Source organism: Conger conger, chromosome 11, assembly GCF_963514075.1.
Source record: "Conger conger chromosome 11, fConCon1.1, whole genome shotgun sequence".
Classification (NCBI taxonomy): domain Eukaryota; kingdom Metazoa; phylum Chordata; class Actinopteri; order Anguilliformes; family Congridae; genus Conger; species Conger conger.
Genome location: NC_083770.1, coordinates 16,444,327 through 16,463,863, shown reverse-complemented (window position 1 = coordinate 16,463,863; position 19,537 = coordinate 16,444,327). Strand labels below are relative to the sequence as shown.

General features: G+C 48.1%; 1 protein-coding gene across 2 annotated transcripts in view; it reads right to left on the bottom strand.

The window, feature by feature from the left end:
• The window catches only part of LOC133140409 (RNA-binding protein 33-like), a 32,750-nt gene extending 13,213 nt beyond the window's left edge, over positions 1 to 19,537 (bottom strand). The window contains exons 1-2 of one of the 2 annotated variants that reach the window (XM_061260347.1): positions 5,451 to 5,547; positions 4,804 to 5,012 (exon numbers count right to left, since the gene is read on the bottom strand). The gene's annotated coding sequence lies outside the window, so the exon portion shown is untranslated. Of the gene's footprint in view, positions 1 to 4,803; positions 5,013 to 5,450; positions 5,548 to 19,171 lie in introns of those variants that run through there. The other variant, XM_061260348.1, reaches the window with a different exon arrangement.

The window sequence follows — 19,537 nt, the reverse complement described above, 5'->3', positions numbered from 1 at the left end:
ACCCATTCTCACACACATGCACTCTCACTCATTCACACACACATGTAGGTGCACATCTCCTCAAGAAATGCTACTCCCCCCAGCTACCCTATGAAAAAAAAACCCAGGCAAAACCCCTAACCCCTAAATATGCGAGCACATGCAAACACAGCTTCTCTAGACTATTAATCAAATACATACTGAGTCTGTTGCATGCATATTCTCACTCTCTCTCTCTCACACACTCACACACACACACACACACACACAGCCTCAGGACAGAGAGCACCAGCTGTGGCTTCTAAACGGCCGGTTCCTAGAAGAGGCAGAGGCAGCAGAAGCTCCAGAGACAGTTGGCTCAGACACAGGGGTGAAGGTTATTTAGAGTCACAGCAAGGTAACTCCAAAACACAGGAATCACCTAATTACACGGTTTTCAGGTTTGGAGAATAGGGCAGACCAATCAAAACTGGTTCAGACCCTCTCTATTGACTAAAAGACGAGCTAACGAGCACACACTCTCCTCGGGGTCTGCAATCGAGCGGTTCTGCTGACCGGTCATGCCTATTTCTGATCCGGCTGTAAGTAAGCAGCTGGCTGTAAACTCTGGTCTAGCCACTGTGAAATGTGGCAAATCCATACTCCCCAAAGGTTTTAATTACGCCTGGATGAACGCCATCTCTCTATCTGTCTCTCTCTCTCTCTGAGCTGACGGGGCTGAATTGGTTCCTTTTTTGTTGGTTTTGTTTCTTTCCCTTTTATTTTAGATTATGGCTTGTTTTTGGATTGCTGCGGAGTGATTAAGACTGTGTGACTAATAAAAACGGGATTTTAAAAGCGTCTCTCTCTGTCTCTCACCCTCTCATCATACAAGCCTAGCAGTTTAACAGAATCATTTGAACTGGAGATTTTCTTTTGTGCTGCTGCTTGTCTTTTCACACATAAAAGTGCAACTTTATTAATTAATTAATAATGAATCACGAACAGCCTGGTTGCCGATAACCCGGTCCCCAGAAGTGTGGTGAAACGTGTCGGTGCCAGTGTGAGTGTGATGTAGAGCAGACTCAGCCACGTGTGTGGTTCTGGTCACGGTTACTGTGCGTGGGTATTGTCATAGGAGACTGGTCCTCGGTGAGAAAGCGTGGGAGTGTGTTTATTTGATTCTCCTCGCTGGCAGAGTGGTCTCGGCTGACCCTGTTAGTCATCTGTCTGTCTGCACTGAAGAGGATGCAGGTCCCCCGCCTGTGTGTGAGCAGTTTGTGTGTGTGTGTGCGTGTGCGTGCGTGCGTGCGTGTGTGCGTGCGTGCGTGTGTGCGTGATTGCGCCCACGCTTGTCTGTGTATATGTGCGTGCATGTGTGTGAATGTGTGTGTGTGTGTGTGTGTGTGTGTGCGTGTGTGTGTGCGCGCGTGTGTGTGTGCGCGCGCGCTGCGCGTGTGTGTGTGTGTGTGTGCGTGCGTGTGTGTGCGTGATTGCGCCCACGCTTGTCTGTGTATATGTGCGTGCATGTGTGTGAATGTGTGTGTGTGTGTGATTGCACCCATGCTTATACATGTGTGTGGGTGTGTGTGTGTGTGTGTGTGTGTGTGTGTGTATGTGTTCATTATCTGTTGTCAGACACACTGCCCGGTCGGAAACGCAGCTCTCATTTCTAATTTAGACTCGGCCTTGAGTGGCCGTCTCGTGTAACCACCCCCGGATAATGGCACAGGTGGGAGAGATAAAGGTGTTTTAAAACACTGTGGCCTGGAAAAAAAAGTGGCAAAATCCAAGCGGAAAAATAAACAGGGGCGTGCTGTAAAAGTGTGCACAGCAGGCACGAGAGACCAGCATAAGTGTCTGAAATAGCTTGTAGGATTTCACTGGCAACATTACAGCTGAAGAAACGACAAGTGCCGTATCGATGCAAATCTGAATCCCCAAAAGGCGTTGGGGTGGGGAATGGGAGGTCTCCACCACAGCTAAGACAGCGCTAGCTGACAGTTCAGAGGTCAGAGGTCAGGAGTTCAGGTGGGTTGGTCACACTGTAACAGCTGACAGGCATTTATCTTCGGAGCCAACAAACCAAAACATGAATAATAGGAGGTTGGTGAATGTTAGCTGAGCACTGACACAGCTGTGTGAAAGGGTCTCCACGGAGTCTTTCAGCAAGGTGAGGGACTCACATTTTTACTGGAACATTCTGGGAGCTGTCACTGTAATCAACACCAGCAGTTTTCCCATAACTGGTGCCCCGATCTCAGTGCCAAAATTTCCAGCAGGAAAAGAATGAAGCTGCCCAGACAGGATGGATATACGTGCAAAAACAAATGAGCACACACTCATCCACACACACACGCACACACACACTCATCCACACGCACACACACACACATTCATCCACACACACACACATTCATCCACCCACACACACACACACACACACACACACTCATCCACCCACCCACACACACACACACACACACACACACACTCATCCACACACACACACACACACACACACACACACACACACACTCATCCACACACACACGTACACACACACACGGCCATCTTGTCCTTCCCATCTCAGGATAACGATAGGGTGTCGTGAACTCCTCCCCCCTGCAGGGGGTGCTGTCCTGCCAAGCCTATGCACCTTCTAAACACCACCAAAACACCCTGTTCATCGCCATGGAGACAACAGAGTACAGAGTCCCAACATCGACTCTGCTTCCCTCCCTGTGACCACCAGAAACATTCCAATTCGATGCATCATCTGTATATCGTTCATGGGGCCTGACCAAGCCCAACGGATGTTCTGAACAGTGACACAGCACCGTGCTGCTCCAACCAGAGCCTCTGACAGTAAAGATCAGTGCAGCTGTTGGGCCCTTGAGCAAGGCCCTAAACGCTAGGTTGCTCCAGGGGGGACTGGCCTCTGCTTAGTCTAACCAATGTAAATCTCGTAGGATAAAAGCGTTAGCTAAACAATAACGGGGGTTATAGGCTCATAATACGCGAGGGGACAGCGGATACCGGTGTCTGTCCGAGCAGGTGCCAGGTGCTAAGCCAACAGGTGAGGAGGTGCAAGGAGGTGACAGGAGGGCAGAGGGTGAGGAGAGGGGCGGGGGGCAGCCTCCTCTACTGGGTGGGGGGAGGGAGGGGGGCGTATCTGCTTCCTCCAGGACTTTACCACCTCTTACGCAAGGGCCGGATTGTAAAAGGTTAACAGGGTGCACGCCGTGGTGTTGAGCTGGGGCGGGGGGCTTGGTGACTGGTCCAATTTGCTTCAACTGACAAAGTAGAAATGACTAGCTGATGAATAACAACCGACAGTGTGCTATTTGTGGGTGATACAAGCTGGTTTTCACAACGTACTGTGTTTTAGATCATATTACTCTTAAGGGAGAAGATTAAATTAAATGCAATAAAATCTTCAGCATTGACCCAGCTATGAGGCAGTCCACGAGGAATTAAATGTATGCGGTTTGATTTAACACTCTTTTTGCCGTGTACTTTCAATGGTTTTAAAACGTGTTCACAGGAAGCACAGATGGTCTATAAACGGAGTTAACAAGGGGGATCTGGTTCCTCTTCAGTCCTGTCTATCACCGACTGCAGTCTTCAGACAGGGAAGTATCACCTATAGCGCAGTGCATATGTATTGGGACTGTGACATTTTTTGTTGTTTTGGCTCTGTAGTCCAGAACATGGGATTTGAATTTAAACAATGAATATGAAGTTAAAGTGCAGACACCGACTGCCTGGTGGATTTGCCACCAAATGGGGACACTACATATTAAAAGGTCATTCTTACAAAGGTCACCCAATATGGATGCAGATATGCTGAAATTACAGCTGCCAGTCTCTACTTGAACCCCATATTCACCGTTTCATTTCAAATCCAATGTGCAGGAGTATAGAACCAAAGCAACCAAAATTGTGTCGACGTTCAAATACTTACGCACTGTATTTACGTTGTCAAAAGTGGGTGGGGGATAAACTAACAACCCAAACAAACGGAAAAGGATTTGGGGGACATATTTAGGGAGCCCCCATCAGCGGTGAGGTGAAAGTGGGTGGACGGGCAGAGGGGGTTTGCCATGGTGCATCCCGCCCCCTACCCGGCACCAGGCCTAGGAGTAAACCGCTCAGGTGCCTGTCACAGCCCATGGAGCCTGTGATTGGATTAGGAGGGTGGCCCCCAGCTCAAGACTGACAGGCCTCCTGAGACCCGGGTGCCCCCAGCCGGTCTGTAATCCAGCCCCACCTTGACCCTCCCCCCCCCCCACGGCCCTTAAGGTCAGTGTCCAAACGACTCTCGCCCGCACACGCATTCTGCAGTTCACAGTGTCGGGGTCCTTCAGGTAAAAGTGTTCAGGGTGCAGGGCCTGCCCGCGGTTTCTCCTGCTACCAGCGGGCCGGGCTCCAGTGGAGAAAGTAAAGGCTAAAAACCTGACGCTTCAGCGCCAAAATCAAGATGGTGGAAGCAACCAGGACCAACAATGACCTCTCGCAGCAACCAGGCCAACACCCCAAAACAGAGAGAGAGACAGACAGAGAGAGAGAAAGAGACAGAGACAGAAAGACTGACAAACCGAGACAGAGAGAGAGAGAGAGAGAGAGACAGAGAGAGCAGTGAAACCTAGATGGGGGGCTTTCTTGAATTTATATCATTGCATTGCTCCTTTGAATGGGAGACTCTTTATCTCGCAGCACACACACACACACACAGACACACACAGACACACACACACAATAATCATACTGGTCCCCTCCACCAATAACCACTCTCTCTCTTTCATATCTAGAACACATCACACATTCACTGCATTGACTTACCTTCCTTAAAGAATGGAAAACGCCCCTCTCTCTCTCACTCTCTCACACTCCCTCTCTCTCTGTCCTTTCCTCTGCTCCGCCACTTCCTCCTGTTACAGACGGTTTTGGGCTATTTCTCCCCCAGTTCTCCTCTCTTCCTCCCTCCCCTCCTTCCTTCCCTCTGGCTGACGGGGTGAGAGCACAGGGCTGGCAGGCGTGGTGTCGGTTCCCTAAAAAGGATGTCCAGAGAAATGCTGCTTAGAGCGGCCTCCCCAAACGCATTCACCAGCCTGGGCTGTCAGTAACTCAGAGCCTCCCAGCTATTCTGGTATTCCCTGCTCATACACACACACACACACACACACACACTTACAGAAACACACTCATTCACACACGCACGCACTCACACACACACACACCGGAACAAAATATGCCACACACTTCACCAGCCTACCCTCTCTCTCTCTCTCTCTCTCCCTCCCTCCCTCCGTTTCCCCTCAGCTTGTACACAATGAAAGCGGTTCACAGTTGCAGTCTCCCCCTTTCCCTCCCCCTCTATCTCTTTCACTTTCAATCAGCCCCTCTCTCCCTCTTTCTCCCCTTGCTGCCACTTTTTTTCTCCTGTTCTCTCGCTCTCTCTTTCTCTCTCTCTCACTCACCTCTCTCACCGGCTGCAGCTCCACTTTGCCCTTTCAGCTGATTTCCAGCCAGCTGATAAATGCAAGCCTGCCCTGTCAGCACTGAGCACACACCAGCAGGGAGCAGGGAGAGCAGCCCCCGAGGCTCCCGATTGGCTGGCGGCCGTGGGCTGGCCACTGTGACTCTGCCCTGATTGGCCCGGGAGGCGAAGTCAGTCAGCGATGCAGCGGAGAGTGGAGGCTCCGCCCACCTGCTCTGCCAGTTCTGCAGAAGAGCAGCACACACACACACACACACACACACACACACACACACAGTAACGTGTGCGTTCCCACAGCAGGGGCAGCACACAGGCACAGAGAATGGAGAGGCAAGCACATGCCTCCAGTTGGTAATCCACACACACACACAACACACACAGGTACTCCATCGTGTCTCAATCCCTGAACTCCACACCCAGAAAGACAGCAGGTTTAGACAAGTGTTGCCAAACTTCATCTGTATTTGCCCCATAGAGGGGGACCGATTTCTCTTTACTGTGCTGTGACGTACCCTCCCATCTGTTTGCATATAAGACTGGTGGATTTTATTCAGGCCAGGTTGCTGTTTGAGCTTGGGGCAAAGACACAGCACAACAGCTGAATGTGCTCAAAGACCAGGCACAGTGGAGCTCCTAACATATGCGGGAAATTAACCTATCATATGGTGACAGCCTCTACTATGTCTTATATGTGATTTATGCAGTAGAGCTAAGAGAGGGAGAGAGAGAGAGAGAGAGGAGAGAGAGAGAGGAAGAGAGAGAGAGAGAGAGAGAGATGAGAGAGAGAGAGAGAGAGAGAGAGAGAGAGAGAGAGAGAGAGAGAGAGAGAGAGAGAGAGAGAGAGAGAGAGAGAGAGAGAGAGAGAGAGAGAGAGAGAGAGAGAGAGAGAGAGAGAGAGAGAGACAACATTGCAGCCAGCTCAGACCCTTGCATTTGTTCAGCCAATCCTTTAAGCCAATAAAATCAATTACACTTGCGATTCCTCCAGCCCATGAAGCATAACAGGTTGCATTTTTTATACATTTCTGCTCACAATATTTGTGAGAAGGAAGTACAACACCAGCTGCTGCTACTACTTTCTCCAACATAGACGTAATATTACTGAGAGACACGTTAATGAAACGGCACTTCACAGATTTACAACGCTATGCCTTTAAGGGCTCCCTCTCCTTTTCATCTATACATGGCATTTTGTGGGTGTGGCCCAGCCCCCCTTTAGGTCCGCCCTCTATGTGAATCTAAATGCAGCTTGGAACACAGAGCAGGAAGGAACAGTATCTTCACACACCAGACACAAGCATGCACACATACACACACACATACACACACATGCGTGCGTGCACACACACACACGTACACATACACACGCCCACACTTAACTATTCGTACTTGCTGTACTTATTCAACTCGCCTGATTACCCTCTATGGTAAGCTTCCCACACACACACACACACACACACAGACACAAAACAAGTACAATTTCTGGAAGTATGCCCAAATACACACACTGAGGTAATCAGCAAAAAACAGCTTGCACCCAAAGTTCCATACATTTTCAGATGGTGGAACAGGCTTATCTCATTCGTTTGAACATGACACACGCACACGCACACACGCACACACACACACATGCACACAGGCCCTGAACACAATCATGTGAATTCTGCTGTTTAGACTAAACTTGTGAGGGCCATCCAGCTGGTACTACCTTGCAGTAAACACAAGCAGAAATGCGCAGAAAAATGATAAATCTCCAGGAAAAAGGCAGGAAGCGAAACACCCAGGGACAGAAAAACAAGCCCGTCTGATTTCACGGTTAGCAGAGCGACGACAGGCGGAGCCCTTTCTCAGACGCTTTTCAGAAACCGGCCACAAAAGTTCAACTCTGGGAGAAAGGAGCTGAAAGACGCTCATTGTCCCCGTCCCTTTTTGAAGAGGACTTGCAAACACGGACCGGCTTTATGACCGTTCATTGCCGGTCCGACCCAATTAGGGAGACCGGGCTGATATGATGCAAACAGACGCAACGGTACAGAGACGCTGTCACACGCTGGAGCGGTGTGTCCCTGCAGCGAACGGGGGGTGGGGATTAGAGAGACACAGGGAATCCCACTGTAATCGGGCACACTGGGGGGGGGGTTAGTGTCAGCGTCAGTCACCCAGTGAGCTTGGCGCAAGGCAGGGTGCAGTAGCTCTTAACACCTGGTTTTAACTGCACTCTCCGCTTCCCTTTCTCCCATTTCCAACCCCTCCACACCGCCTGGTTTTTACGGGCCTCGTTCAAAAGTGTATTCGGACTCGATTGGACACAGACCATGTTAACCCAGCCCATGGTCCAGACCGAGACCTGGGTGAAATAAGTCATTGTTTCAGACTCAAATACTTTTCAAGGCTTTACTGAGCCTGTCTGGTGTATCGGAACCTATGAAATACTCTCAAAAAGTTGCAAAGCCCTCCTTCTGGTCCTCTCGGTTGACTCAATTGCACCAGGCAAGATCATTCGATCACAGAAAAGTATTTCAAGCCTAAAGAATTAGCCTGCGTATTCGGCACAGGTCTGTTCTGAAATTAACTCCAAACTCTCGGATTGTGCAGAGAACCGAACCCACGTTCCACAGGACCCACCGTGACTCACAGCACACCAACACTGCCCTCCATTCTGCGGAGAGAGAACTTCCCACAAAGGCCTCCTAGGCACCAATCTCTATCTCTTCCCCCCACATCTTCTTTATACTCTGATTGTCAGCTGTTATTGGTTATATGTTCATTGGTCAATTTGCAACCTGTAGACAGGTATCAGGGATATAGTACTAAATATGCACATTGTGAAAGTAATGATATTTATCATTTATAATTTGTTATTTAGCTGACACTTTTATCCAAAACGACTTACAGTTCATTAGACTAAACAGGGGCCAAACCCCTCTGGAGCAATGCGGGGTTAAGGGCCTTGCTCAAGGTCCCAACAGCTTATTGTGGCAACAACGATGCTTGGGGGGAGAAGCCTTCAAACGTGCCTCACTGACATACAGCCAGAGAAACCACTCCTAGTGCTCGCTGAACAGAGAAGACACAGAGAAACCTGCTTTTCCATCAGATCATTCTGATGCCTGACCAAGAGAGGAAGAGAAAGGGATAGAGAGAGAAAAAGAGGTGGGAGAGAGGGAGAAAGGAAGAGAAAGTAAGGGAGGAAGAGAGAAATAGGACAGAGAAAGTTAGGAGATAAAGAGGGAGTGAGAGACAGACAGAAAGATAAAAGAGGGGAAGAGAAAGAGGGAGTGAGAGACAGAGAGAAGGATAAAAAAAGGGGGGAGAAAGAGGGACAGAGAGATAAAGATGGGAGGGAGAGAGAGAGAGAGAAGAGAGAGAGAGGCAGAGTGTTAATTAAGGACAGGCAGTGTTATCAAAATAGAAAAGAGGCCCTTGTATGACCCCTCCAAGGGGGCGGGGTTAAACCAAGGCCACACCCTGACACAGAAAATGAGAGCAGCAGTGCGAGACAGGAAAAAAACTAGAGAGAGAGAGAGAGAGAGAAACTATCAGCAGGCTTCGCATCAAAGAGGAGCACTTTACATACCTTTCCTGTTTCACACAATTACCTCTTTCTGACTCATCGTCAGAAAACAGCAACTCAAAACAGAAAGAAACAGAGCTCTACTTTACCCTGCTGAAAAAAACAGCTCAAGCTATGTTTTGAAACAGCAGGCAGCTGGTTGACCAGTTCAGACCAGCTCCATACTCAACAAAGTTAGACCAGCTCAAGGTTTTGAAACAGCTGGTAGCTCGTCATTTCAAGTTGGTCATAGCTGGATTTTACACCAGGGTAGCAATAGTTCAAGAATCAGAATGAAACACGCTTTTCCACCAACTGCTCTCTCAGGGTTTACATAACTGAGAAAGCATAATGTTGGATGCAGTTTCACTAAGGCTTGAAGACACATCGGATCGTAATCTGTAATCGGTTGACTTTTTATCCTTTTTTGACTGCTTTAAGTCACAGCCTAGCCTAAATCGTGAGGATTTAAACAGAGGAACAGCAATTATTTTCCACGCTCAATGACACTAAATTGATTTCTTACTTCAAAGTGATGTTGTAGTACATGACAGCTGAGATCAACTTCACAGGTATTCAGGTCAATAAATACAATCTATATATATATTGCCACTCAGCCAACACACACACAATCTATCTCCACATTAACACACTCCAATTTCACATTAACACCTCTCACCCCCCCCCAAACACAAACCCCATATAAATAAATAAACACATGAATGCACATGAATGCATACACACACATATCCCTTATGTAAACACACACACACACACACACACACTCAAATCTCTGCCAGAGTACTGCACAAAGCTGTGCTCAGCTACATGAAATGCAGCTGCAGCCACCGTCTGGAACGCAACCAAAAGATGGCATCTCCCGCACAGGGGAGTACGGGGGCAGGCAGGGTGGAGCGTGACACCACAGAACCTGTTCGGCCGCTGTGCATCCTCCAGTCTCACCTCGGGTTACGGAACCAGACGAAAACTGGAAGGTCAGAGGTCAGAAAATGAAGCTGTACACAAAGGATGGGTGCACGCCACCATTTCACATCGTCACCGAACTCCGGCGAGTTTATGACCGCGTCGTGCCCCAGTGCGCCAGCCAGACCGCGGGACGACAACGCTGTGCGCCGCTATAGCGAGAGCATCAGATCCCGCAAAATGGCCGCTCCGGAATGTTCCAGGGCAGTCAGGCTGACCTCCGGGGCCTTCTGCCGGTCAAACCCTACCCGAGGCACACGGTCCAGATGAGACCCGGTCCACTGCGGAGAACCGTCTGTTGCTCGGCGCTCTGTACACTGCTAAAGCAGTCTCTCTTAAGTGTTTTAAGGTTGTAATGAGACTGAAATCTCAAATCTTACTTTCTCTCAAACAGAAAATGTAAGCTTGATTGATAGTTACTGTTTTCTTACTACGTTGGCAAATCAAACTTGGCTATATTATTGTATCACTTAGCAAAGAAAGTAATAGAAATAAGAAAAAAATGTATGTTTAAATATAACACAAAGATTTTGCTGAGATACCACGGATATCAAAGTCACTCTCGTCACAAGCGACCGTGACCGTGTTCACAGACACCTGCAGGAGCACTCTGCTTCTCCAGGCCCACAGAGCCCCTCGCCGGTCCAGGGAAAGTGTGGGAATGTGATCCGAGGCTCTCCCAAACTGGGAATACAAACATTCCCGGGAAAGGGAAAAAAAACAAAAAACCCCACAGCGGACCGCACAGCTGCGCACACTTTCAGGGACGCGTCTTTGTAGTGTGAATTAAAAGCCCGTTTCTCCATCAAACTTCAAATGGAGGAATTACCTTCTGCGCTGGGGTTGTCTTACGTGGGGGAGAGTGGGTCTGTCGGCAGGACATCAAACGGGCAGCGCGGCGCAAGCTTCTCTCTTTATCAGCGACTTCAAACGAGCTTGCTCCTCTGAGCTCCGATTATTCCTCTCTGGCTGGCGAGCTGCACTGCTAACCGAATTAGCACACACTTCTACAGGTCCGGCGGCCGCCCTGCCGCAATTAAATAAGCACAGAGCAACAGAGCAGCTCCATTCTGAAAGTAGGATGAAGTGTAATTATGGTTCAAATGTGCCCATTTTCCTCTTTTATTGAAAGTAACACTGCGCACTAACACGGTAACACGCCAGTCCGACCGCACTGCAGTGGAGGGACACGGGGAGTAGCGGTGTGGGTTTGCGCTGTTCGGCTGTAGGAGTGAACGGCTAGTGAGACCCTTTCTGCTGTGAGACACTGCTGTTCGTCTGCAGGCTGCAGTTTGGGCTGCAAGGGACCGGAATGTTCTGCAGTATGTGTCTGTGTGTCTTGTGTGTGTGTGTACATGTGTCTGTGTGTGTGTGTGTGTGTGTGTGTGTGTGTGTTCAGGCTGCAATTTCGGCTGTAATGCCATATGAGGGACTGGAATGTTCTGCAGTGTGTGTCTGTGAGTGTGTGCGTGTGCGGGCGTGTGTGAGTGTGTGTGTGTGTTCAGGCCGCAGTTTGGGGCTGTACCGCCAGGCCAGGGACTAGAATGTTCCGGGAGAACATGAGCCGTGTTCATCGTGACTGGCACTTCGGTCAGCCACAGGAAACAGCCCCCCCGATTCTCCACATTCCTCTCTCCTCATCGCTGCGTGTGTGTGTGTGTGTATGTGTGTTTGAGAGAGCGAGGGCGAGCAAGAGAGAAAGTTTGTGTGTGTGTGTGTGTGTGTGCATGAGCTGTGCTCAGTTTCAGCAGCCTGGACATACAAAGCAAGGTCCTAAAAATACAAAAAGTTAAGTCACGGTTACAAGACAAAACTCTTGTTGAGGTTGTGGTTTAGTGTATGTGTGCATGAACAATCTGTAACATGATCTAAGTGCAGGGTGCACACTTAGGTAACTACATGAAAGCTTGCCCTTGTTCCTTCTTTCTGTTCTGTCTAAAAAAGGAACAAATAAATGTGTGTGAGTTGAGTTCACAAGCGTGAAATGCCGGAGCCTTTAACGTACACTGGCTCAGAGACACAGGCCAGGGGAGAAAGCCGTATCGTGCCAGCTCACAATTTTCACAAATTACACGGCAGTAACCGAACCACGCGCTACTGCCACCCGACAAAGCCCTTCGCAGAAAACTAAAACCTGCGCGAACGACGTCTCGGGCCGCGTGAAACCTGACACACGGGCGCCTCGTCCACAAAGAGCCGGCCCCGGCGCTCAGCGAGCGGTAATGAAGAGGTAAGTGAGGCCAGTCCCCGCGGCGACTGGTCTGCTGAGAAATGTCATCGGCGTGAGTCGGGCAGCTTGAGAAAGCCGAGGCTGGCGATGTATACGCCACACATCGTCGCGTATCATCGAGGCGCAGGCGCCCGAGGCTCGGCCCCCAGCGCCGCGCACATGGCGCTGCCCTCACCTCTACCCTGGCGCCTCTCCCAAACTCCCGAATTCCTCTCCGCGGGAAAATATTCCTTCGCGGCGCGGTCCGAGTTATCCGAGTTCACGAACACGACTTACGACCGGTGTAGCAAGTTGAGCTATTTTAAGCTATTGAGCAGATTTGAAAAAAAAAGAGAAAACGAAAACAAAACAATATTGCGATCGTTATTATTTTAATTGGGTCATTTAGCAGGGGCTGGCACTGGATGGAAGCGATCGATACGGGGCGCTGAATGAAGCGCCTTTATCGGTTAGCCTCGCCCGTTGCTAACTGTCGAGCGGCGTGCCTGTAAATCACACCGCTGGCTGAAGGCCACTGTAGGGAGACTCGGAGGAGAGGGGCGGCAACGGCAGATATTAGCGAGCGCCCGTTATAAATCTCCTACGCGTGTCACTGCGCCGTGTGTGAGCGCAGGCTCCAGCAGTGTGCAGCCGTGTGTGCCCGCACCTTGTGGCCTAGTTCGTAATGGTTTGTGGGGAATCTTTTGTTTTGTAATGGGCAGGGGTGAGGAATGTTTTTGTATTAAGAAAATAGGAAGAGAGCTGTGGTATCTGAGAGCGATGAAAGGCTGGCTGAAAGATCGCACAAGGACTGAGCCTGGAGTAATGGAGACAAAAAAGGAGTGAGTTTGTGTGTGTGTGTGTGTGTGTGTGTGTGCGTACATGTCTGTGCATGTGTATATGCATGTGTGTTTGCACCTGAGTGTGTGTGTACATACAGGTCTGTGTATGCACATATGCGTGTGTGTGTGCACCTGTGTGTGTGTGTGTGTGTGTGTGTGTGTGTGCGCGCGCATGTGTGAAACACACAACAAGGGTAAGCCATACCACCCAGTCATCACATTCAAGAGTCCAATGGGATTCAATGCCCTTAATATTTCATGGTAATGCTCATTCATACCACACCTATAATTAGATGTCCTCATATGGACTTTTTAAGGAATATATTTGCAGTGGCACTCTAATTATGTTATTCATACCTAAGTGCACCACAGCTTGTATTTTTTATAAATGCAGAAATGTCAGCCCCTAATTTAGGGAACATGTATTTTTAAATGCATTACAGCCATTTATACCCCACAGGGGATCACGAGACTATAAACCCAGTCCACAAATGCCTTGTAAATGGTGAGTATTATTTATAATTATAGTTAGGCCGGAAGCAGGGGCCTTGCCTGTTCTTCCTGGCTGGAGGAGGGCTTGCTTTGCGTGGGGTGTGTGCTGGCCGGGCTGTTGGGACAGACAACAGGGGCAGGCCTCATCCAGCCACAAACAGAAGAGCAGTGATGTCTGAGGCAGGCCAAGGAAAAATAAAAGCACTACCCTGTATGGGTTTATAATTAGAATAAAATACAACAGAAAAGCACTGTGTGTGTTTAATCGCTGAGTATAATGAAGAAATTGACTGAAAATACAATTTATTTCAGCGTGATCAATGTAGCAGTGCAAGTCAATATAAGATTACTGCAAGAACAATGATATTGTGAAAAATATTTTAAAACGTGTTTATGTCAATAGACTTATGCTCGTAATTGCAAGTGTCAAGATCGGCTCCAGGTCCACGGGCTGACTATCTGATGAAACTTACAAGCAACATTGATGAATCTGAAATCGAGACTAATCAAGTTTTTTGTTCTGTATCCGTGAGGGGATTTACATTTAAGGCCCTTTTTCGAATTAGGGTTGGGACTGAAAAAACCTCGGAGTGCAATTAAAGAGTAAACCAAACGGCCAGGAAAAATCCATCCGTCACCCCCCGATGCCAGTGGGCCCTGGACAAGAGGGGCCTACAGCGGGCATCTGACGGGCGGGACGGTAATGACCCGTTTACATGGCGGTATTGACGGTCTAGGCCGTGCAATCATTTCCATATCCATCAAAAGGCTGCAGGATTCGACAAACGTAATCAAGCATGTCCCAATCCCATAACCGCCCAAGCCTCTTGGAAACAGAACGGGCCTACAATGCAGTATATTGTAAACACGACGGCTTTTTGGAAAGTATAGCCGAGTGATAAATATGTTTTATCGCTGAAAACTGAAATGGAATAATAATTTTAAAAAACATCAGAAAGTGATTTGTCCCTTTAAGCACTTAAACCTACCCAGGGTGCTTCAGTCTTGTGCTGGTGGCACAGCACCAGCAGTGGGCTCTGAGTCAAGTACACTTCCTCAATAGCCATCTTGTGTGTGTGTGTGTGTGTGTGTGTGTGTGTGCAAGCATGCGTGGTAAAAAATATACGTAGGCCCATCTGTATAAAGAATATTAATTCCTAAGAGTCAGTAAAATGTAAATTTTTTACTGAAAAAAACATTTTTCTTACTGAAGCAAACATGTCTCAGTGAGGCTAATGGGCCGAAGGTCTCCCGTGATGTCACATTTGGAGAAATGCACTGTTTTGATGTTTTTGCAGGCTAGAGCCGCTTCACTGTGCTTTCCCAGCCTGAGAGACGGGCCTGTTACCCTGCACACACAAACAAGCCCTCTCTCCCTTCACAAATTCATTAAAGGGCCATTCTGCCCATTTGCTTTGTTCCGCTGACATACAATGAGGAACAAGATGCATTCATGTCAAGTCACTCATTTCTCCAGTTTCTGCATCTGCAGAACACACACACACACACACACAAACACATAACTAAATACACACAAGCACACATACACACACACACACATATAACCAAATACACATACACACACACATAACCAAATACACACAAGCATACACACACACACACACACACATAACCAAATACACACAAGCACGCAGACACACACACACACACACACACAAACACATAACTAAATACACACAAGCACACATACACACACACACACACATATAACCAAATACACACACACACACACATAACCAAATACACACACGCACACACATACCCACACACACACAAACAAAACACACATAGACACATATAACCAAATACACACACGAACACACATACCCACACACACACACAACCAAAACACACAAGCACACATACACACACACACACACACACACACACACACAGTTAAACACAGGCACACAGACACACAGTTAAACACAGGCACACACACACACACTCACACAAACACATAACCAAATACACACGCGCGCGCGCGTACACACACACACACACACACACACACACACACACACACACACACACACACACACACACACACACACACACACACACAGAATGTGACCCACTTGCAGCAGGATCAGACGGTAATGGGAAAGGCTGTGACACACTTCCCGGGGCGCAGTGCGGAGGGAGGACAGACGGACGCTGAATCGGAGCCCCGGGACAGGAAGCCTCTGTGCCCGTGAGGGTCACCGCCGAGCCCCACGGCACGCCCAAAGACTCGCTTTGGCAAGACGGGGCACGTCAGGGCCGCCAAAGGCCAGCGCTGAGGGACCGGGAGAGCAGGAGGATTGCACTGCAGCAGGCCAAGGACAGGGCGCTATTTACAGACACAGGAGGGCAGGTCGTACTTACTCACCACTGATGGCTGAGATCACACCATACTGGCAGCTGAATCAAACCCACAATTACCAAAAACAAAATGATCTCTGACTAATGCAACGCTTTCACGAGGTGCAGAAGGCGGAAAAACACACCCAAACGCATGGGTGCACACACACAGACACATACACACACACACACCAAGCAACATTTCCGAAAGTATGCCTACATACACACAGAGGCAATTTGCTCATTTCTGAAAGAAAACCTAACAACTTGCAGTTGACAGCACCGAAAGTTCTAGCAATTTGCAGCTGCTTTTGAATACTTTAGAGGAGGCTTATCTTTTTTACATGCTTTGAACATATAAGCCATTCAAACTGGGAAACAGAGCTACCTTCCCAGCCAAAAAAACCCAGAACCCAATTCTAACCCCAACGATAAGTGCAAAATAAACTGTTTTTGGTGGTCAAAGTTTGACACATTTGTTTCCCTGATCCCTGGAATACCGGCCACAAACACAGTCGTCCAGCATATCCATATAATGTCCAGGAAGGCCAGAATCAGGCATAATAGAATAGAGATGGGTCTGTGGTGACATCATTTAACTGATAGGAAAGAGCTCCACCAATCATGGAGTACTCTGGTAACCATTGATAGAACAACAACAGTGATTGGTGGGACACATTCTGGCTACTCTTCTTGGCTCGCTATGGTAGCCTCTTAGCAGTTCGAACCCACCGATAGCATCTGTTCTATTGGTTGTTACCAAATCTCCCTTGGTGTGACCGTGAGGTCCCCAAGATACTAGAGATGAGTTGCCCCAATTCCCTTCGGATAGATAGACCACTGACCTACAGTGCTAGCCCACTGATGATAACCTAAAGTCCGTCCAGCTCAAGAGTTTTACACTCCTGAAAAAGTGCAATGAATCAGCCTTTCCCTATTAACTGCATGTTCCCCCTGTGCCCATGTGGGCTAACTCCGGGGAATCCCATTATACACAATCTAAAGGGCGGCCTGTAGTGTAGTCATTAAGGTATATGACTGGGACCTGCATGGTCGGTGGTTCGATCCCCGGTCTAGCCACAATAAGATCCACACAGTCGTTGGGCCCTTGAGCAAGGCCCTTAACCCTGCAATGCACCAGGGGAGGATTGTCTCCTGTTTAGTCTAATCAACTGTACGTACGTCTGCCAAATGCCACTAATGTAATGTAAAGACGTGCAGGTTCGGCTAGCTGGGGGGAATTAACAGGGAGTAGCTGAAAACGGGTGTGTGCTCAACCCTAAAGGTATATAATAATAATGGGATACTTCACCAATGTTTTATTTGCCTGTGAAATTCAACAGAACCACCAGAACTGTTGCAGCAGAATCACCTGATCTTTTCCCCAAGCACACCGAATTTTCAGCACGTGGAATAGCTTGCCACTATTCACAGAGGAACCCTGGGGTGTTGGAACCCAGGTCTGACACAGTGCTGGGTATGCTATGCAAAGCCATGAGCCTGCAAAGGCTGAACAGTCAGTTCTCAACATTGGGTGTTCCTATGTTCCTTTGCTACGTCCTGCCCGTATCGCTAAACTGGATAAACTGAATGTAGACCCCTCCAGGGCTGTGAATGCATTCCTGTGAATTTTTCTACCTTCACCACCCTTCATTAAAAAAACCAAATGACCAGAAATAAATGCAAATAAGCCTGTCTAAACCAGTATACCAGTGATGAGAAAAGACACCATATTTATATGCCATATTCACCTGCCCAAGAAAGCAAGCTGGTAGCAGGCCACGCCTTCAAGTACAATGTACACCTTTTGTTTGTTTCATATCACCTCTGGCTACCTAACTGCAGAATCAGAGCCAAAATGGACGCACATATAACATGGCTCCCATGAGCTGTCTTCAGTTGCCATTTTCAGATATTAGACTCAATTTGATACAGAAGCATCTGGAGACAGCGGCCCCGTGCTGACCGCGCAGCTCAGCTCAAAGGCATCAGATCTGAACACCATCAGTTACTTAAAAACGAGACAGATCAAGGGGATGCAGTCAGGAAACTATGACAATCGTGAGAGAGGGTTTGTCAAGACTTATGTAAACCAGTCACATATAGCAATGAACCTGCAGAATTTGATGAGTTCAGCATAATTCTATGGTGCATGGCTAAACCACCCCCAACCCTCCACCCCCACCAAGAGAAAAGGCAGGGCTTGAATTTAGAGCATATTTGCCAAAGGATTTACATGCTGGTGCTGTGACAATCTAAGCAGTGTGGGGGGAAGTGGGTGAGCACATTAGTGTGTGTGTGTGTGTGTGTGTTGGGGGTGGGGGGGGCACAGAATCGCAGAGCAATTTGCTGAGAATGTGCAGGTGACAATGTCTCCATTACTGGACAATGAGGCTTGAAAAATTTCGAGAGCACAACCTCCATCCATCACATTTTCCCCCATAAAAGTAATATCTATGAATAAGTATGCGATTGTTGCTTTATTGAATCCATTCTTATTGTGTTGAGCTGTATTTTACAGAACAATAACTTCAGGGTAGGTGTGGACAAGTGGCTAAGCTGCGGTGCGGTACCTCCCTACCCAAGAGCGCAACCATGCACTGCACAGAAATAGTTAAAAGCGTGCATCCCATGTGGCTTAATCAAACCCCAATAATTGTGCAGCAGCTGCACTATTTAATTTCTCCGGAATTATAAGGGACAAAGAGAACTGTCAGAAAGCCGCGCAAGCAACGATAGTGTCAGAAAATGCATTTCAGCGTGGAGGAAGTAGGGATCCAAGACAAAGCACAGAAACGCCCCCTGCCAAGAGCTTACACGCTTCGGTGGACGATACTGTAATAATGCCGTGTAGTTAACCTCTGCTGTCATGTTTTAATATGCCAAATGTAGTAAAAAGATGGAATATCAATCTAGTGTATTCTGTCCCAAAATATGGAAGCTTGTCATGCAAAATTAAGTGTCAGGAGTTGCATGGGGCTTTCCTGGAATTCACATTGTGTTGAGGCTTTTCATTAAAATATGATACGATCAGACTAAAGTGACGTGATCGGATTAAATTGTGGATCTAGCTAGCAGGCTACATCAGCTACGACCCGCCCACTGTAATACTGGATCGGTAGCAAACCTGCGTTAGTTAACTAGCAAAACAGAATCCGGAAAAGTGAAAACGTTAGCAAGATGTAACGTTAGCTAACAAACGACAGTTCGGTTAATTGGGTTAGCCAACATAAAGGTATTTCGCTTGGTATTAGCTATGTACTCACCCTCTACGAGGTAGACATGAAGCAATCAATCTGGCAACGATAGGGTTAAGCTAACGTAACATTCCCTCCGTCTCCACAAACAGAGTTGTTTCTTCAACTGGACCTGGCTAATCGATTTTCACGACAATTATATTTAAATTCAGCGACTAACGTATGTTTCCTTGTTCAGATACGTTAAATGAACAAACTAGAACAGCAATTCAAAGGACGCTGAATGCAGTTAAGTTATGTGGCTCGGTCTCGGTCGCCTTTCTCCGTTCTGTCTCCTCTTTCCTTCTCCAGTCGCTTCTTTCTGTCTACTCCCTCTGAGATTTTCTGTGTTCAGCTGTTTCCTCTGCGCCCTCACCCATAAAATTGGCCTGTGCC